Here is a 17974-nt window from a genome sequence, read left to right as displayed (position 1 = left end):
GTAAAGTTAATAAACTGACATAAGTGCCCCAGAAGCCACATTATGGACACAGGTATACATCATCCTTCCCACGTTGAGACCGTTGCTGGAATAGCACCAATGAGTGACTGGATATCAGAAGTGGCTTTTTTTTATTCATGACCCTTTTAAAAAGCTACATGATTGCATAGTATACTGTCAGTTTCCAAGATCACATTCTGCCTTTCTATCCTGGCTATCATTTGATGTCTCCTTTAGTGCATCCCACAGAGACGTGTCAAAACTGTTTAGGTGTGGTCAGGTCGGGTCAGACGGCTTTGTAAGCGATGAGAGGGGACCTGATCCATGCCCCTACCCTCAGATGCTGGAACTATGTAGAACTATGTAAATGCATCCCAGAAGCTTACCATACCTGATTCATGATCGAATTTCCAACTTTTACTATGTTGTTGATTGATGCCTGGTTTTCACCCTAGCATGGAAGAACATTTCAAATATAATATTTATGTTTACTATGAACACTTTAGTATATCTCAGCAATATCAGATCATTGGTATAATCTTGTGGCCCTATACAGAACCAGGATGGAGGAGTTAGGAAAGCTGGGTTTGCTTATTTGTCTGATAGAGAATCTCCCTATGTTCCCCAAATTGACCTTGATGACGTGACCTTCCTATCTCTGCCTCCTTAGTGCTGAGATTGCAGACTTGTGCCATCACCTTCAGCTAGAATATAGATTTTGAAGAAGGAAAAGAGAAAAATATATCCTAGTCCAGGAAGTTTTAATATCAGTATTTACAATTTAAGGAAAATACCAAGACAAAGAAAGGCCTCTTCCATTCTCTTCCTCCATTCCTCTATCCTTGCCTTTCTCCATTTATTTGTTTTTCCTTCCTTTCCTCATTCTTTCATCCCTTTCTCCCACCCTTTCCTTCCTTCTTTCTGTTCTCTTTCAAAACAAAAGACAGTATAAACAAGAAGAAAGACTTGTACCTTTGGTGGTTTGAATAGGATTGCCCCCCCCCAAAAAAAATCATGTGTTTGAATGGTTGGCCATGGGGAATGGCACCATTAGAAGATGTGGCCTTATTGAAGATAGTGTAGGTAGTTAGGCTTTGAGGTCATATATGCTCAAGCTATGTCCAGCGAGAGACACAGTCTCTCCTTGCTGCCTGAGGATCCAGATATAGAACTCTCAGCACCTTGTCCAGCATCCTATTTGCCTGGACACTGCCATGCTTCCTGACATGATGATAATGGACTAAAGCTCTGTAACTCTAAACCAGCTTCAGTTAAATGTTTTCTTTTATAAAAATTGCCATGACCATGGTGTCTCTTCACAGCACTGGAAGCTCTAAGACAGTATCTGTCAGTCATACTGAATTCCCTACTACTCCATCTTTACAATTATAAGCTCACATTTTGACAGAAATGAGAGTCCAGGCAGGGTGTGAGATATTATCTTCTCTCTTGAGTCTGGAATGTATACCAAGATGTAGCCATGTGTTTCCATTGCTATGAAGAATCATCACGACCAAGACAACTCTTATAAAGGCAAACATTAAATTGGGACTGGCTTACACCTTCAGAGAGTTAGTTCATTAACATAGCAGGAAGCATGGCAACATGCAGGCAGACACAGTTCTGGAGAAGGAGCTGAGAGTTCTGCACCTTTATTTGAAGGCAACCAGGAAAGAGACTGGCTTCCTAGGGCAGCTAGGAGGAAGCTCACTTCCATAAAGGGTGGAGCCAGAGCATAGGAGACCTCCAAAGCTGACCCCCCACAGTGAAATACTTTTTCCAACAAGACCACACCTCCTAATAGTGCCACTCCCTATGGACCAAGCATATGCAAACCACCTTGCCATGATAACTTACTAGTACCCAGGTTTTAAGCCTGATCTACACATACAAGTTAGTGTAATACTCCTCTAGTGAGCATCCAGTTTATATGCTTTTGCATTTTGTTTCCTGTTTCCTTGATGTTAATAGCATGCAGGAATCTTACCAGATCACGGACTTGTCTAGAAAAGAAATGTATTATTAGTAAACCCAGGCAGAGGAACCTGGCCCACAAGGTAGAAGACTTGGCTGTATTTGCAACTCTTTTGCTAAGTAACTTAGCAACCTGCTGACTTGCTTAACCTCATTTGACCTCATATTCATTTCTAGCATATGTCATGACTATACTAGTTGATTTCCAAGGGCTTTTCTTTCCTCAAGTGGTTCTGCACATATATTTAACATGACCTGTATGTCGCTGTTAACTATTGGGGAAATATGTGGGTGTTTAATGAAAAACTTGTAAATGGATCAAAAGAAATGACATTTATACTGGTGTATTGACTTGCCACAAAATTCCATCCTGATAAACTCAATTGCAAGTTGAAGATATAATAAGTAGAAATTTGGTTTAATTCAGTTATTCTATCAAACATCACAGCTTAGCAATATCACATGTTGTAGAATATGGATGTTTTCCCTTCCTGATCACATGACTGGCTGAAAGCTTCATCTCTTTATCACTGCCCAACATATATCAATAATCTATATCAATCCACCATATATATATATATATATATATGTATATCAATAATCTATATCAATCCACCATATATATATGTATATACACACATGTGTGTGTCTATATATATATATATATATATATATATATATAGAGAGAGAGAGAGAGAGAGAGAGAGAGAGAGAGAGAGGAGAGAGAGAGAGTGAGTTTTCATACTGTCATAAATTCAAAAATCAGTAGTCAAGCATCATAGGTCTGGGACTATCTGTAAAGAGGATGTCGATGATGGAAGACATACTACATAGCTTATACCTTGGTGGTGGCTGTGTTACATGAGAGAACATTTGGTATCAACATGTAAAGTGCCAATTGAACCAGCTTCTACACGCTGTGCTTTGAACTTTAGGGAAAGTAATATTCCTCATTTTCTTGCTTTTAGGTAGTTTCCTTCCCCATGTGATCTCTGTCAGAGTTATCAACTAAATCCAACCTGTAAAGCCTAGGTCACTTCCCCTCATGTCCATGAGGATACTTCTGTGAACATTTCTCAGCCCACAGTCATGGCTCATATTTATTTATTTATTTATTATTTTTATTGGATTTTTTAAATTTAAATTTCAAATGTTGTCCCCTTTCCAGGTCTCCCCTTCGGAAACCCCCTATCCCATCCCCTCTCCCAGTGCCTCTATGAAGGTGCTCCCCCACCCACCCACTCACTTCAGTTTTCCCAACGTGGCATTCCCTACACTGGGGCATCAAACACCCTCAAGCCCAAAGGCCTCTCCTCCCACTGATGTCCAACAAGGCCATCCTCTGCCACATATGCAGCCAATGCATGACTCATATTTCTGAATGTGGCTTGTGAGCTGTGTACTTCCTAAGCCTTATCATAGACTGCTTTCCCACCCTAGCCACTTTCAGTTTATTATTCTAAATGCACTTTCTTTTAAATTTTTAATTTTGTATTGATCTTGAATATGGAAACATTAAAAAGACACAAAGAAAGATGGAACATGACCTGAGACTGCATTAGTTAGGGAAGCAGAAACCGGCCTGAGTAGGGCCACAGGCCTCATCCGGCCGGATCAGCTCCAGGGTAGCGGGAGCGCAGGGTTGCCTGACACCCGCCAGCTACCCACGACCCCCGCCGCAGGATTTTGGGACTGCTGGTGAGTGGAACACAGGTTCTGCTCCAATCCAATTGCGCGGGACCTGAGACTGCATTAGTTAGGGAAGCAGAAACCGGCCTGAGTAGGGCCACAGGCCTCATCCGGCCGGATCAGTGCCGGGGTAGCGGGAGCACAGGGTTGCCTGACACCCGCCAGCTACCCACGACCCCCGCCGCAGGATTTTGGGACTTTTGGTGAGTGGAACACAGCTTCTGTTCCAGTCCAATCACGCGGGACCTGAGACTGCTCTGGTTGGGGAGAGAGAAATCCGGCCTACATAGGGCCACAACCCTCTTCCGGTCAGAAAAGCACCGGGGCAGCTGGGGCGCAGGGTCGGCTGACACTCACCAGCTACCCACAACACCCACCACAGGATCTTAAGACTTCTGGAGAGTGGAACACAGCTTCTGCTCCAATCCAATTGCACGCGGGACCAGAGACTGCATTAGTTAGGGAAGCAGAAAAACGGCCTGTGTACAACCACAGGCCTCTTCCGGCTGGACCAGCACCAGGGTAACGTCAGCTACCCACGACCCCCGCCGCAGGATTTAGAGACTGCTGGTGAGTGGAACACAGCTTCTGCTCCAATCTTTAAACAGTGACAACGATAACAACTAACCCCAGAGATTACCAGATGGCGAAAGGTAAACGTAATAATCTTACTAACAGAAAACAAGACCACTCACCATCATCAGAACCCAGCACCCCCACTTCGCCCAGTCCAGGGCACCCCAACACACCGGAAAAGCTAGACACGGATTTAAAAGCATATCTCCTGATGATGATAGAGAACTTCAAGAAGGACTTTAATAACACACTTAAAGAAATGCAGGAGAACACTGCTAAACAGGCAGAAGACAATGAAGAGAAAGCACAAAAATCCCTTAAAGAATTGCAGGAGAACACTGCTAAAGAGTTACAAATCCTTAAAGAAAAACACGATAACATAATCAAACAGGTAGAAGTACTTACAGAAAAACAGGAAAACACATCCAAACAGATGATGGAAATGAACAAAACCATACTAGACCTAAAAAGGGAAGTAGACACAATAAAGAAAACCCAAAATGAGGCAACACTGGAGATAGAAACCCTAGGAAAGAAATCTGGAACCATAGATACGAGCATCAGCAACAGAATACAAGAGATGGAAGAGAGAATCTCAGGTGCAGAAGATTCCATAGAGAACATCGGCACAACAATCAAGGAAAATGTAAAATGCAAAAAGATCCTAACTCAAAACATCCAAGAAGTACAGGACGCAATGAGAAGACCAAACCTACGGATAATAGGAGTGGATGAGAATGAAGATTTTCAACTCAAAGGACCAGCAAACATCTTCAACAAAATTATAGAAGAAAACTTCCCAAATCTAAAGAAAGAGATGCCCATGAACATACAAGAAGCCTACAGAACTCCAAATAGACTGGACCAGAAAAGAAACACCTCCCGACACATAATAATCAGAGCAACAAATGCTCTAAATAAAGATAGAATACTAAAAGCAGTAAGAGAAAAAGGCCAAGTAACATATAAAGGCAAGCCTATCAGAATTACACCAGATTTTTCACCAGAGACTATGAAAGCCAGAAGATCCTGGACGGATGTTATACAGACACTAAAAGAACACAAATTCCAGCCCAGGCTACTATACCCAGCCAAACTCTCAATTAACATAGATGGAGAAACCAAAGTATTCCACGACAAAACCAAATTCACACATTATCTCTCCATGAATCCAGCCCTTCAAAGGATAATAACAGAAAAAAACCAATACAAGGACAGGAACCACGCCCTAGAAACAACAAGAAGGTAATCCCTCAACAAACCTAAAAGAAGACAGCCACAAGAACAAAATGCCAACTTTAACAACAAAAATAACAGGAAACAACAATTACTTTTCCTTAATATCTCTTAATATCAATGGACTCAACTCCCCGATAAAAAGACATAGACTAACAAACTGGCTACACAAACAAGACCCAACATTTTGCTGCTTACAGGAAACTCATCTCAGAGAAAAGGATAGACACTACCTCAGAATGAAAGGCTGGAAAACAATTTTCCAAGCAAATGGCATGAAGAAACAAGCTGGAGTAGCCATTCTAATATCTGATAAGATTGACTTCCAACCCAAAGTCATCAAAAAAGACAGGGAGGGACACTTCATACTCATCAAAGGTAAAATCCTCCAAGAGGAACTATCAATCCTGAATATCTATGCTCCAAATACAAAGGCAGCCACATTCATTAAAGAAACTTTAGTAAAGCTCAAAGCACACATTGCACCTCATACAATAATAGTGGGAGACTTCAACACACCACTTTCACCAATGGACAGATCATGGAAACAGAAACTAAACAGGGACACAGTGAAACTAACAGAAATTATGAATCAAATGGATCTGGCAGATATCTACAGAACATTCTATCCTAAAACAAAAGGATATACCTTTTTCTCAGCACCTCATGGTACCTTCTCCAAAATTGACCACATAATTGGTCACAAAGCAGGCCTCAACAGATATAAAAATATTGAAATTGTCCCATGCATCCTATCAGATCACCATGGACTAAGGCTGATCTTCAATAACAAAATAAATAATAGAAAGCCAACCTTCACGTGGAAACTGAACAACACTCTTCTCAATGATACCTTGGTCAAGGAAGGAATAAAGAAAGAAATTAAGGACTTTTTAGAGTTCAATGAAAATGAAGCCACAACATACCCAAACTTATGGGACGCAATGAAAGCATTTCTAAGAGGAAAACTCATAGCTATGAGTGCCTCCAAAAGGAAACTAGAGAGAGCACACATTAGCAGCTTGACAACACACCTAAAAGCACTAGAACAAAAGGAAGCAAATTCACCCAAGAGGAGTAGACGGCAGGAAATAATCAAACTCAGGGGTGAAATCAACCAAGTGGAAACAAGAAAAACTATTCAAAGAATCAACCAATCAAGGAGCTGGTTCTTTGAGAAAATCAACAAGATAGATAAACCCTTAGCCAGACTCACTAGAGGGCACAGGGAAAGCATCCTAATTAACAAAATCAGAAATGAAAAAGGAGACATAACAACAGATCCTGAAGACATCCAAAACACCATCAGATCCTTCTACCAAAGGCTATATTCAACAAAACTGGAGAACCTGGATGAAATGGAGAAGTTCCTAGACAGATACCAGGTACCAAAGTTGAATCAAGATCAGGTTAATGATCTAAACAGCCCTATATCCCCCAAAGAAATAGAAGTAGTCATTAATAGTCTCCCAACTAAAAAAAGCCCAAGACCAGATGGGTTTAGTGCAGAGTTCTATCAGACCTTCAAAGAAGATCTAATCCCAGTTCTTCACAAACTATTCCACAAAATAGAAACAGAAGGTACTCTACCCAACTCATTCTACGAAGCCACAATTACTCTGATACCTAAACCACAAAAAGACCCAACAAAGATAGAAAACTTCAGACCAATATCCCTTATGAATATTGATGCAAAAATCCTCAATAAAGTTCTTGCTAACCGAATCCAAGAACACATCAAAACAATCATCCATCCTGACCAAGTAGGTTTCATCCCAGGGATGCAGGGATGGTTCAATATACGGAAATCCATCAACGTAATCCAGTATATAAACAAACTCAAAGACAAAAACCACATGGTCATCTCCTTAGATGCGGAAAAAGCATTTGACAAGATCCAACACCCATTCATGATAAAAGTCTTGGAAAGATCAGGAATTCAAGGCCCATACCTAAACATGATAAAAGCAATCTACAGCAAACCAGTAGCCAACATCAAAGTAAATGGTGAGAAGCTTGAAGCAATCCCTCTAAAATCAGGGACTAGACAAGGCTGTCCACTTTCTCCATACCTATTCAACATTGTACTTGAAGTCCTAGCCAGAGCAATTCGACAACAAAAGGAGATCAAAGGGATACAAATTGGAAAAGATGAAGTCAAAATATCACTTTTTGCAGATGATATGATAGTATATATAAGTGACCCTAAAAATTCCACCAGAGAACTCCTAAGCCTGATAAACAGCTTCGGTGAAGTAGCTGGATATAAAATTAACTCAAACAAATCAATGGCCTTTCTCAACACAAAGAATAAACAGGCTGAGAAAGAAATTAGGGAAACAACACCCTTCTCAATAGTCACAAATAATATAAAATATCTTGGCGTGACTCTAACTAAGGAAGTGAAAGATCTGTATAATAAAAACTTCAAGTCTCTGAAGAAAGAAATTATAGAAGATCTCAGAAGATGGAAAGATCTCCCATGCTCATGGATTGGCAGGATCAACATTGTAAAAATGGCTATCTTGCCAAAAGCAATCTACAGATTCAATGCAATCCCCATCAAAATTCCAAATCAATTCTTCAACGAATTAGAAAGTGCAATCTGCAAATTCATCTGGAATAACAAAAAACCTAGGATAGCAAAAACTCTTCTCAAGGATAAAAGAACCTCTGGTGGAATCACCATGCTGGACCTAAAGCTCTATTACAGAGCAATTGTGATAAAAACTGCATGGTACTGGTATAGTGACAGACAAATAGACCAATGGAATAGAATTGAAGACCCAGAAATGAACCCGCACACCTTTGGTCACTTGATCTTCGACAAGGGAGCTAAAAACATCCAGTGGAAGAAAGACAGCATTTTCAACAAATGGTGCTGGCACAACTGGTTGTTAACATGTAGAAGAATGCGAATCGATCCATTCCTATCTCCTTGTACTAAGGTCAAGTCTAAGTGGATCAAGGAACTTCACATAAAACCAGAGACACTGAAACTTATAGAGGAGAAAGTGGGGAAAAGCCTTGAAGATATGGGCACAGGGGAAAAATTCCTGAATAGAACAGTAATGGCTTGTGCTGTAAGATCGAGAATTGACAAGTGGGACCTCATGAAACTACAAAGCTTCTGCAAGGCTAAAGACACCATCAATAAGACAAAAAAACCACCAACAGATTGGGAAAGGATCTTCACCTATCCTAAATCAGATAAGGGACTAATATCCAATATATATAAAGAACTCAAGAAGGTGGACTCCAGAAAGTCAAATAACCCCATTAAAAAATGGGGCTCAGAACTGAACAAAGAATTCTCACCTGAGGAATACCGAATGGCAGAGAAGCACCTGAAAAAATGTTCAACATCCTTAATCATCAGGGAAATGCAAATCAAAACAACCCTGAGATTCCACCTCACACCAGTCAGAATGGCTAAGATCAAAAATTCAGGTGACAGCAGATGCTGGCGAGGATGTGGAGAAAGAGGAACACTCCTCCATTGTTGGTGGGATTGCAAGCTTGTACAACCACTCTGGAAATCAGTTTGGCGGTTCCTCAGAAAACTGGACATAGTACTACCGGAGGATCCAGCAATACCTCTCCTGGGCATATATCCAGAAGATGTCCCAACCGGTAAAAAGGACACATGCTCCACTATGTTCATAGCAGCCCTATTTATAATAGCCAGAAGCTGGAAAGAACCCAGATGTCCCTCAACAGAGGAATGGATACAGAAATTATGGTACATTTACACAATGGAGTACTACTCAGCTATTAAAAAGAATGAATTTATGAAATTCCTAGCCAAATGGATGGACCTGGAGGGCATCATCTTGAGTGAAGTAACACAATCACAAAAGAACTCACACAATATGTATTCATTGATAAGTGGATATTAGCCCAAAACTTAGGATACCCAAGATATAAGATACAATTTGATAAACGCATGAAACTCAAGAAGAATGAAGACCAAAGTGTGGACACTGTGCACCTTCTTAGAATTGGGAACAAAACACCCAGGGAAGGAGTTACAGAGACAAAGTTCGTAGCTGGGATGAAAGGATGGACCATTTAGAGACTGCTGTATCCAGGGATCCATCCCATAATCAGCTTCTAAACGCTGACACCATTGCATACACTAGCAAGATTTTGCTGAAAGGACCCAAATATAGCTGTCTCTTGTGAGATGATGCCGGGGCCTAGCAAACACAGGAGTGGATGTTCACAGTCAGCTATTGGATGTATCACAGGGCTCCCAATGGACAAGCTAGAGAAAGTACCTAAGGAGCTAAAGGGATCTGCAACCCTATTGTTGGAACAACATGATGTACTAACCAGAACCCTGGAGCTCTTGTCTCTCTCTAGCTGCATATGTATCGAAAGATGGCCTAGTCGGCCATCAATGGAAAGAGAGGCCCATTGGACTTGCAAACTTTATATGCCCCAATATAGGGGAATGCCAGGGCCAAAAGAATGGGAATGGGTGGGTAGGGAAGTGGGGGGCGCTATGGGGGACTTTTGGGATAGTATTGGAAATGTAATTGAGGAAAATATGTAATAAAAATATAAAATAAAAAAAAAAGAAGAAAAGGAAAAAAAATATGAAAAAAAAAAAGAAAGATGGAACATAATTTTCCCTTCTAACTGTGTTGAATTTATTTTATGAAAAACTAATACATTTTGGGTTAGATTATATAACAGTTAAGAGCATGAATAAAAAAACAAACCCAAGTTCAGTTCCTAGCACCCACATTCAGCAGCTCACAATCACCTGTAAATCCAACTCTTAGGATAATCCTACACTGAAGTGAGTTTTCTGGAATTTTGTTTGGTTTGTACAAAAGAAATATTATAAGAATGTGTTTTCATGTTAATCCAAAGTGTGGGGCTATGGGGCTGCTTTGCAGCAGCTGACTATGATTTGACATGTGCTCTAGCAGAGGCATGTTTTTGCCAGCTGCACATAGTTTCTGTGATTGTGTAACATTTGTAATTCTGGGAAATTTTCAGAGAGTATGTAAATGCTAGGACCCCCCACCCCCGCGCCTGCCCAGGGTCAGTCACTGGGATTTATAGTAGTGCTTAAAGAAGAAACAAGAAGAAAGAAATTAAATTCAGACACCTCGTCCCCCATTTCCTTCTTTCTTTCTTTCTTTCTTTCTTTCTTTCTTTCTTTCTTTCTTTCTTTCTTTCTTTCTTTCCTTCCTTCCTTCCTTCCTTCCTTCCTTCCTTCCTTCCTTCCTTCCTTCCTTTCTTTCTTTCTTTCTTTCTTTCCTATCTACTGATAGGGATGAATAAAGGGTGGGAAAAAGAAGAACCCACACAAGACCACTGGCTTCTATAGGCACCTGAACTCATGTGCAACATACCCAAACACAGACATATATGCAAACACATAATTTAAAATATGTTATGAAATAAATAGCAAGAATACACACAAATTAAAGAATTTCAAAATGTGTGGAATGGAGCTAGAGATGTCTCAGAAATTAAGAGCACTTGCTGTTCTCAAAGAGGAGCCAAATTTGGTTCTGATAACCCATGTTAAGTGCTTCATTGCAACTTATATTTCGAATTCCAAAGAATCTGATGCTCTCTTTTGGCCTCCACAGGCATCTGCATGCTTGTGGAATACATACAAAGAGGCAGACATATATGCACATACATAAATAAACACTGGCACCACACACAAGACCTGACAGGTTCAAGCCAGATGGGGTCCTGGCACTGAAAAGGGGCAGTGAACACAGAATCCCACCCCTAACTGAGAAGCTATTTACAATTGATATGGTATTTTCCAATGGAGTGTCACCATATACATCAACCACACTCAAGGCAGGCTCCATGCCCAGAAGTAGCTGGCCAACACAAAATTAATGTCACGATTTTTTTGTGAGCTTATTCTTTGGTTTTGGCACTTGGCTTGTTTCAGTTTGTTTGCTTGTGTGTTTTGATTTTTCTGCTTTGTAGCTTCTCTCTTGTTCTCTCTGTCTCTATCTCTTGTGTATATATGTGTGAAAGAGAAAAATAGAGCAAGAGAAAACAAGAAACACAGAGAGAGAGAGAGAGAGAGAGCAAGATAGCAAGTGATAAAGCAAGAGAGGATATAAAGAAGTTGGTTAGGTAGGGAATTGTGGAGACTGTAGGAAGATTTGGAGAGGAAACATAATAAAATATACTGTATGAAAAAAATTAAATATATATAAAAGAAACTAACTGGAAAATAAATGAACTTAAAACAATTAAGTAAGATGAAGGATGGAAAACCTTGGTAAATGGGACAACATAGAGAGGAAAAGCTAACACTAAATACTTCAAAATCTCAAGATACTATCCTAGAAGCATCATAAAATACAGATACACACATGCACACACATATATGTTATAGAAGCATTTTCATTTTCAAGATTTTAACATAATGATATAGTGTCTATGCCATTTAGAATACCATTCTCCTAGTGAGGTTTAGGACAACAGTGACACAAATTATACATGTTCAATATTCATCAAGCATATTAAAGTTTATGCAGCAAAGTATTTGCTCATACTGTGTGGGGTTATTGAAGATTACAGGTACTCAAATGAACTTGTGCCAGGTTTTTAATGAAAAATGCTATAGTCAGGGCTTTCAAGATGAAATAAATGCATATATATTGTTGCTTTTATATTCATATTCATACTTCTCTACACTTAGATGCTTATATGTACACATGGGCATAGAGGGGGAACTATATACACTAGTTTGCACTTAATTCTCTTTCCCAACACATACCATTCATGAGAGATATTTATTTAACCAGTTGATATGGATCTAACTTAATCTTTCCAATATTAATTTTAACATCTGTCTTAGTCAGGGTTTCTATTCCTGCACAAATATCATGACCAAGAAGCAAGTTGGGGAGGAAAGGATTTATTCAGCTTACACTTCCACACTGCTGTTCATCACCAAAGGAAGTCAGGACTGGAACTCAAGCAGGTCAGGAAGCAGGAGCTGATGCAGAGGCCATGGAGGGATGTTCTTTACTGGCTTGCCTCCCCTGGCTTGCTCAGCCTGCTCTCTTATAGAACCCAGGACTACCAGCCCAGAGATGGTCCCACCCACAAAGGGCCTTTCCCCCTTGATCACTAATTGAGAAAATGCCTTACAGTTGGATCTCATGGAGGCATTTCCTCAACTGAAGCTCCTTTCTCTGTGATAACTCCAGCTGTGTCAAGTTGACACAAAACTAGCCAGTACAACATACCAATGCATGAGTCTATCAATATGAATTTAACAGGTTCTTGGATTGTGGACATTTTCATAATCATTGAGTATTTGTTTCTGCCTTCCTTTTTGGTGTTTCTTCTTATTTTCAAATTTTGTTTTTGGTTACAAAGTTGCAGTAAGCCAATTCCATCTTCATATCTCTTGGTGATATTTTTTTAAGTTTATATTTAGAAAGCAGCTACTTGATGATTCAAAAATCAGTGTTTTTTTTCTGTGTAATTTCATAAATTTTATCTAATATGTATTTTTTCTTTTTTATTAAATTTATTCATTCCCTTTACAAACCAGTATTAGTCCTTTCTCTCATCCCAGTACCTCCTCATGAAAGTCCTCCCTCGATTCTCCCTTACCCTTCTCTTTTGAGAAGAGGAAACCTCCTTCTGGGACAACCTACCCCTCGTACATCAAGTCGCTGTGGGATGGGCACATACTTTCCTACTGATGCCAGCAAGGCTCTACATTTATGGGTATGGGATACACAGGCAGGCAACAGGCTCAGTGACAGCCCCTGCTTCAGTTGTTGGGGAGCCAGCATAAAGACCAAGCTGCTCATCAGCTACATATATGTGCAGTGGGCCTAGGTCGATCCTGGGCTTGCTCTTTGGTTGGTGATTCAGTCTCTGGGAGCTTCCAAGGGACCAGTTTAGTTGAATCTCTTGGTCTTCCTGTGAAGTCCCTGTCCTCCCCCGTTTCCTCAATCGTTTCCCCAACTCATCATTAAGACACCCCAAGCTCCATCTAATCCTTAAGACACCCCGAGATCAATCTAATGTTTGGCTGTGGGTCTCTGCCTCTGTTTCCATTGACTAGTGGGTGGAGCCTATCAGAGGACAGTTATGCAAGACTTCCTGTCTGCAAGTGTAACCAAGTATCATTAGTGGTGTCAGGGATTGGTTCTTGCCGGTGGGATGGGTCTCAATTTGGAGCAGTCACTGGTTGGCCATTCTATCAGTCTCCATTCTATCTTTGTCCCTGAACATCTGGTAAACAGGACACATTTTGGGTCAAAGGCTTTATGGGTGGGTTGCTGTCATTAGTCTTCTACTGGGAGTCCTGCCTGGCTACAGGAAGTGGCCACTTCAGAATTCATATCCATCACTGCTAGGAATCTCAGCTAGAATTGCCCCCTTAGACCCTCTGGGGATATTCCCCAACACAGTCTCTGACATGTCCTAGAGATCACCCTCCCAGACAATCTCCCTTCTCTCTTCTCTGATCTCCCTACATATGATCTCCCCTCCTCCCCTTCCACTCTTCTACTAAGCTCCTGCCTCTCATTGGTCTCTGATAAATATTTTGTTTCCCCTTCTGAGAAAAATTCAAACATCCTGTCTTGTGCCCTCCTTCTTATTTGACTTCTTTGGGTCTGATGATTATAGTGTGATTATCCTATACTTTATGGCTAATATCCACTTATAAGTGAGCACATATCATGCATGTCCTTTTGAGTCTTGGATGCCTCACTCAGGATAATACTTTCTAGTTCCATCCATTTCCTGCAAAATTCATGATGTCCTTGTTTTTAATGACCAAGTAGTATTCTATTGTGTAGATATACCACATTTTCTGTATCCACTCTTCATTTGAGAGACATCTAGATTGTATTAACATAGTGGAGCACATTTCTTTATGGGATGGTGGAGAATCTTTTAATTTAATCGTTTATTTTTTAAATTGTACCCATAATGCTTAGGTGCCTGCTTACACCCCAACCCTTTCTTTTGGAAATTTCATATACAGTAGAGCCATTTGTAAACAATTTTTTTTCTGGTGTCCTATCCTTATCTGTTCAAACTGACATCTTCAACCTAGCTCTGCTTTATAATAGTTCTGTACTTTTCCAGATGTTATACACAATGACAAGTGCTAAATGGAGTCAGACAGCTTTTGAGCTATGTACTACCTACCACGTTAAACATGTTGCTTCTCTCAGACTGTGTTGACAAGTTCTAGTACACGGGTCAGGTCTGCATAGCAACCTATTCTAATATGTCTATGAGTTCAGAAAATGTTATGCACCTTAAACCCCCTTTTTTTAAAAAAAAAATCACATGTATATAGCACATTCTGATTACTGTAACCCCCTACTGTCTTTTACTTTTCTCTCTATTATTCCTCCTGTTCCTTACAAATCCCTTCCCCACATTCATGTTTGATGGGGAAAACATTTATTTTTCAGGAATATTTGTACAAAATATAATGATAGTATTTCCTTAACAGTTATTACATAAAGGTGGCAGATATGCAGGAATTCATGGACTCAGTTTAGTGTGCTTAATATTTTCCAAGATTACAACATAAATGGGGGTTCAAACAAATTACAAAGTGCCAGTATGCCTCAGTAGGTAGAAGTCTGACAGCCTAGCTCTGATTCTAAAAATCCAAAGTGAAACTAGAGAACTTCTTTCCAAAAGTTGTCTTCTGACCTCCATATCCATTCAGTAATAGCATGTATATATTCAGCTCCCATTCCTGTCCCTCACACACTACTCATATCATATGCACATACAGTAAAAATGTTTTTAACTATAAGAAGGAAGCCTTTGATAACTGCAAAATTATATAAAATTCAAAACAAACTGGGGAGTTTATATACAATGCTTTATTCAAAATGTAACCACACCCATTTCACTAATAATTTGTCTGTAGTGCTTTCATACTACTGTGACAGAGGTGAACAGACTTTATGGTGCACAAAACTTGTACAGAAAATTATGTATGTCTTTGCTGTAATCCAGTGGTTCTCAGCCTTCTAACACTGTGATCTTTAGTACAGTTCCTCATGTTGTGGTGACCTCAAACCATAGAATTATTCCATTTCTACTTCATAACTGTAATTTTGCTACTGTTATATACCATAATGTAAATACCTGTGTTTTCTGATGGCCTTAGGAGATCCCTATGAGAGGGTCATTCGACCTTTAGAGGGGGTGTCCTAAGACTTGAGAACTGCTATTGTAGCACACGCCTATATATATATATATATATATATATATATATATATATATATTGGTTGTTAGTATTCTCCCAAACCACTCTCTTTGTTAAGTGTTAGGCTAAGGACAAAAATGGAACAAGCAGCTGTGATTGCTTTCAACTGCTCAACCTCAATCTCCATTACTAACCTCCCTTCTTATACTTTCTCCTTAAATGCTGAGGTATCTGTCAGCTTTCCTTGTGCCCTTTCTCTATGTACTTTGTACACTCCTCCTGTCTGTGCAATAACAACAGGCCTGAGGTCTGAACATTAACATACAAATTGATAAACACAGACTCTCTACTTCCAGACTAGGTTGCTTGAGATGCATGCATTTTTCTGCCTGTTTAACAGTAGCTTAAAGTTCTCAAAGAGACCTAGAAGACAGCATACCCCAACTAAATTTAAGAACTCTTGCTACCTCTCCAAAAATCTTCAGGGTAGTCTTAGTCCATTGCACCCCTTTCCACCTTCAAGTCATCTCATCCAGAACTGCAGAAGTGACATCAGACTCCCCTCTCTACCTTCACCTCTCACAATGAACCACATACCATGTTTTATGAATGCTGTTTCCTAATTAGTTCTAAAATTATGTTACCTTCCTTCATTCCCACTGCTAATACTTGTCCTGGTTTAGCACTCATTATTACGGGTTGAAATAGAAAACCCAGCTATTTTAACAAGCGTCTTCAAATCTGTTCTCCTTCAGCATATTCTCCTGGTTTCTTCCAGAGTGATTGTTTTCTATATTACAAAACTAGCCACACCATTTTCCTCTTTGAAGCCTTCCATTGTCACTCTGCAGAGAGACAAATTGAAACCTTTGTGTATGGCAAGGAAGACTCTTTCAGACATGGCTTCTAACTTACATATCCACACATACATACTATATACATATACAACTTATGACTTCTATGCCTCTGGCTGCAATGACAGGAACCTCATGAGAAGTTCTTTGGTGAGTTTCTCTCTGGTGTTACCGTAAGTAGATCTCAGCAACTAAATGTAAGGCAAACCAGTACATGTGTGTCATTAAGAAAGAATAGCAAGGCTGAACAAAGCAAACCAAGGCTCAAGCTATCACTATATTCCTTTATCACGAGTCCTTTCATATATGTGTCTGCTATAGGTAAGCATCCTTTGACCTGTGTCTGCTTCAGGGAAACATTCTTTCACATGTCTGCTTTAGCAAAACATCCTTTCAGCTGTGTGCCCCAGCAAAACACCCTTGACATAACTGACTTTCCAAGGAAACTAGAATTTCTCATTTCAGAAGAGTAGCAAAAATAGATACACAACATCCACCTCACCTCTACCATATACATGCACACTCATACACAGAGAGAGAGGGGGGGGCGGGGGGGAGAGGGAGAGGGAGAGGGAGAGGGAGGGAGGGGGAGAGAGAGAGAGAGAGAGAGAGAGAGAGAGAGAGAGAGAGAGAGATCACATACACAAGAGAAAGAATATTAAAACTGAGGAAATCCTACAGCTAGGATAGCATCTACCATGAGCTCAAATTTTATTGACCTAAGAATATAGAAGACTCCCATCTATTTCTATGAAGACTTATTAAATATTTAATAAATGGCACTTAAAGTTTAATAGGAAAAGGACATATTTCATTTCCTTTAGCTCACTGTTTTACCTCATTGTTCTTCATTGAAGGATGATCCATTTTTGACTTCCATATCAAGCATTAACCTGAAACTACTGCATTCTTCCTTCAAAACATGGTACTGTGTGGATCTGGAGCTGATATAATGAAGTCTGAAATGTGTATTTGTGCATATATGCCCACCTCTCAATTATGGAGGCTCTATGGAACAAGCAGGAGTTTCTCATTCTCACTGTATATGAGAATAATGTAGAGAGTTTATTGAGTATGCAGACACCCAGATTGCATGTCAGATTGTATCAATCATGTTTGCAATGGAGAAGAAGGCCAAAGAATCTGTATTTTTTAGATACTGTCCAAATGTCAGCAACATGGTGTCTCAGAGATATATAGACAATGTTAATTAGTAGATGTTACTGAGTTCTTCCAATCCTACATCACTTACCTGTCTTCTTGTCCTATCCTTTGGATATTTACTTGCAAACACTGACTATCAAAATATGTTCTTATGGCATCTCGGATAGCACAAGTTATGCAGACCATGAGAATGAACAAGGGTCCTGTCATACACAACATCTGGAAACCAAATGTTTTCCTAGGAAGCTTGGTGAAGCAAGAGTGGCAAGCAATTTGGCTC

The sequence above is a fragment of the Mus caroli genome, unplaced genomic scaffold, assembly GCF_978045245.1.
Source record: "Mus caroli unplaced genomic scaffold, Mus_caroli_1 scaffold_5, whole genome shotgun sequence".
In the NCBI taxonomy this organism is placed as follows: Eukaryota; Metazoa; Chordata; class Mammalia; order Rodentia; family Muridae; genus Mus; species Mus caroli.
This window is presented reverse-complemented; position numbering follows the sequence as displayed.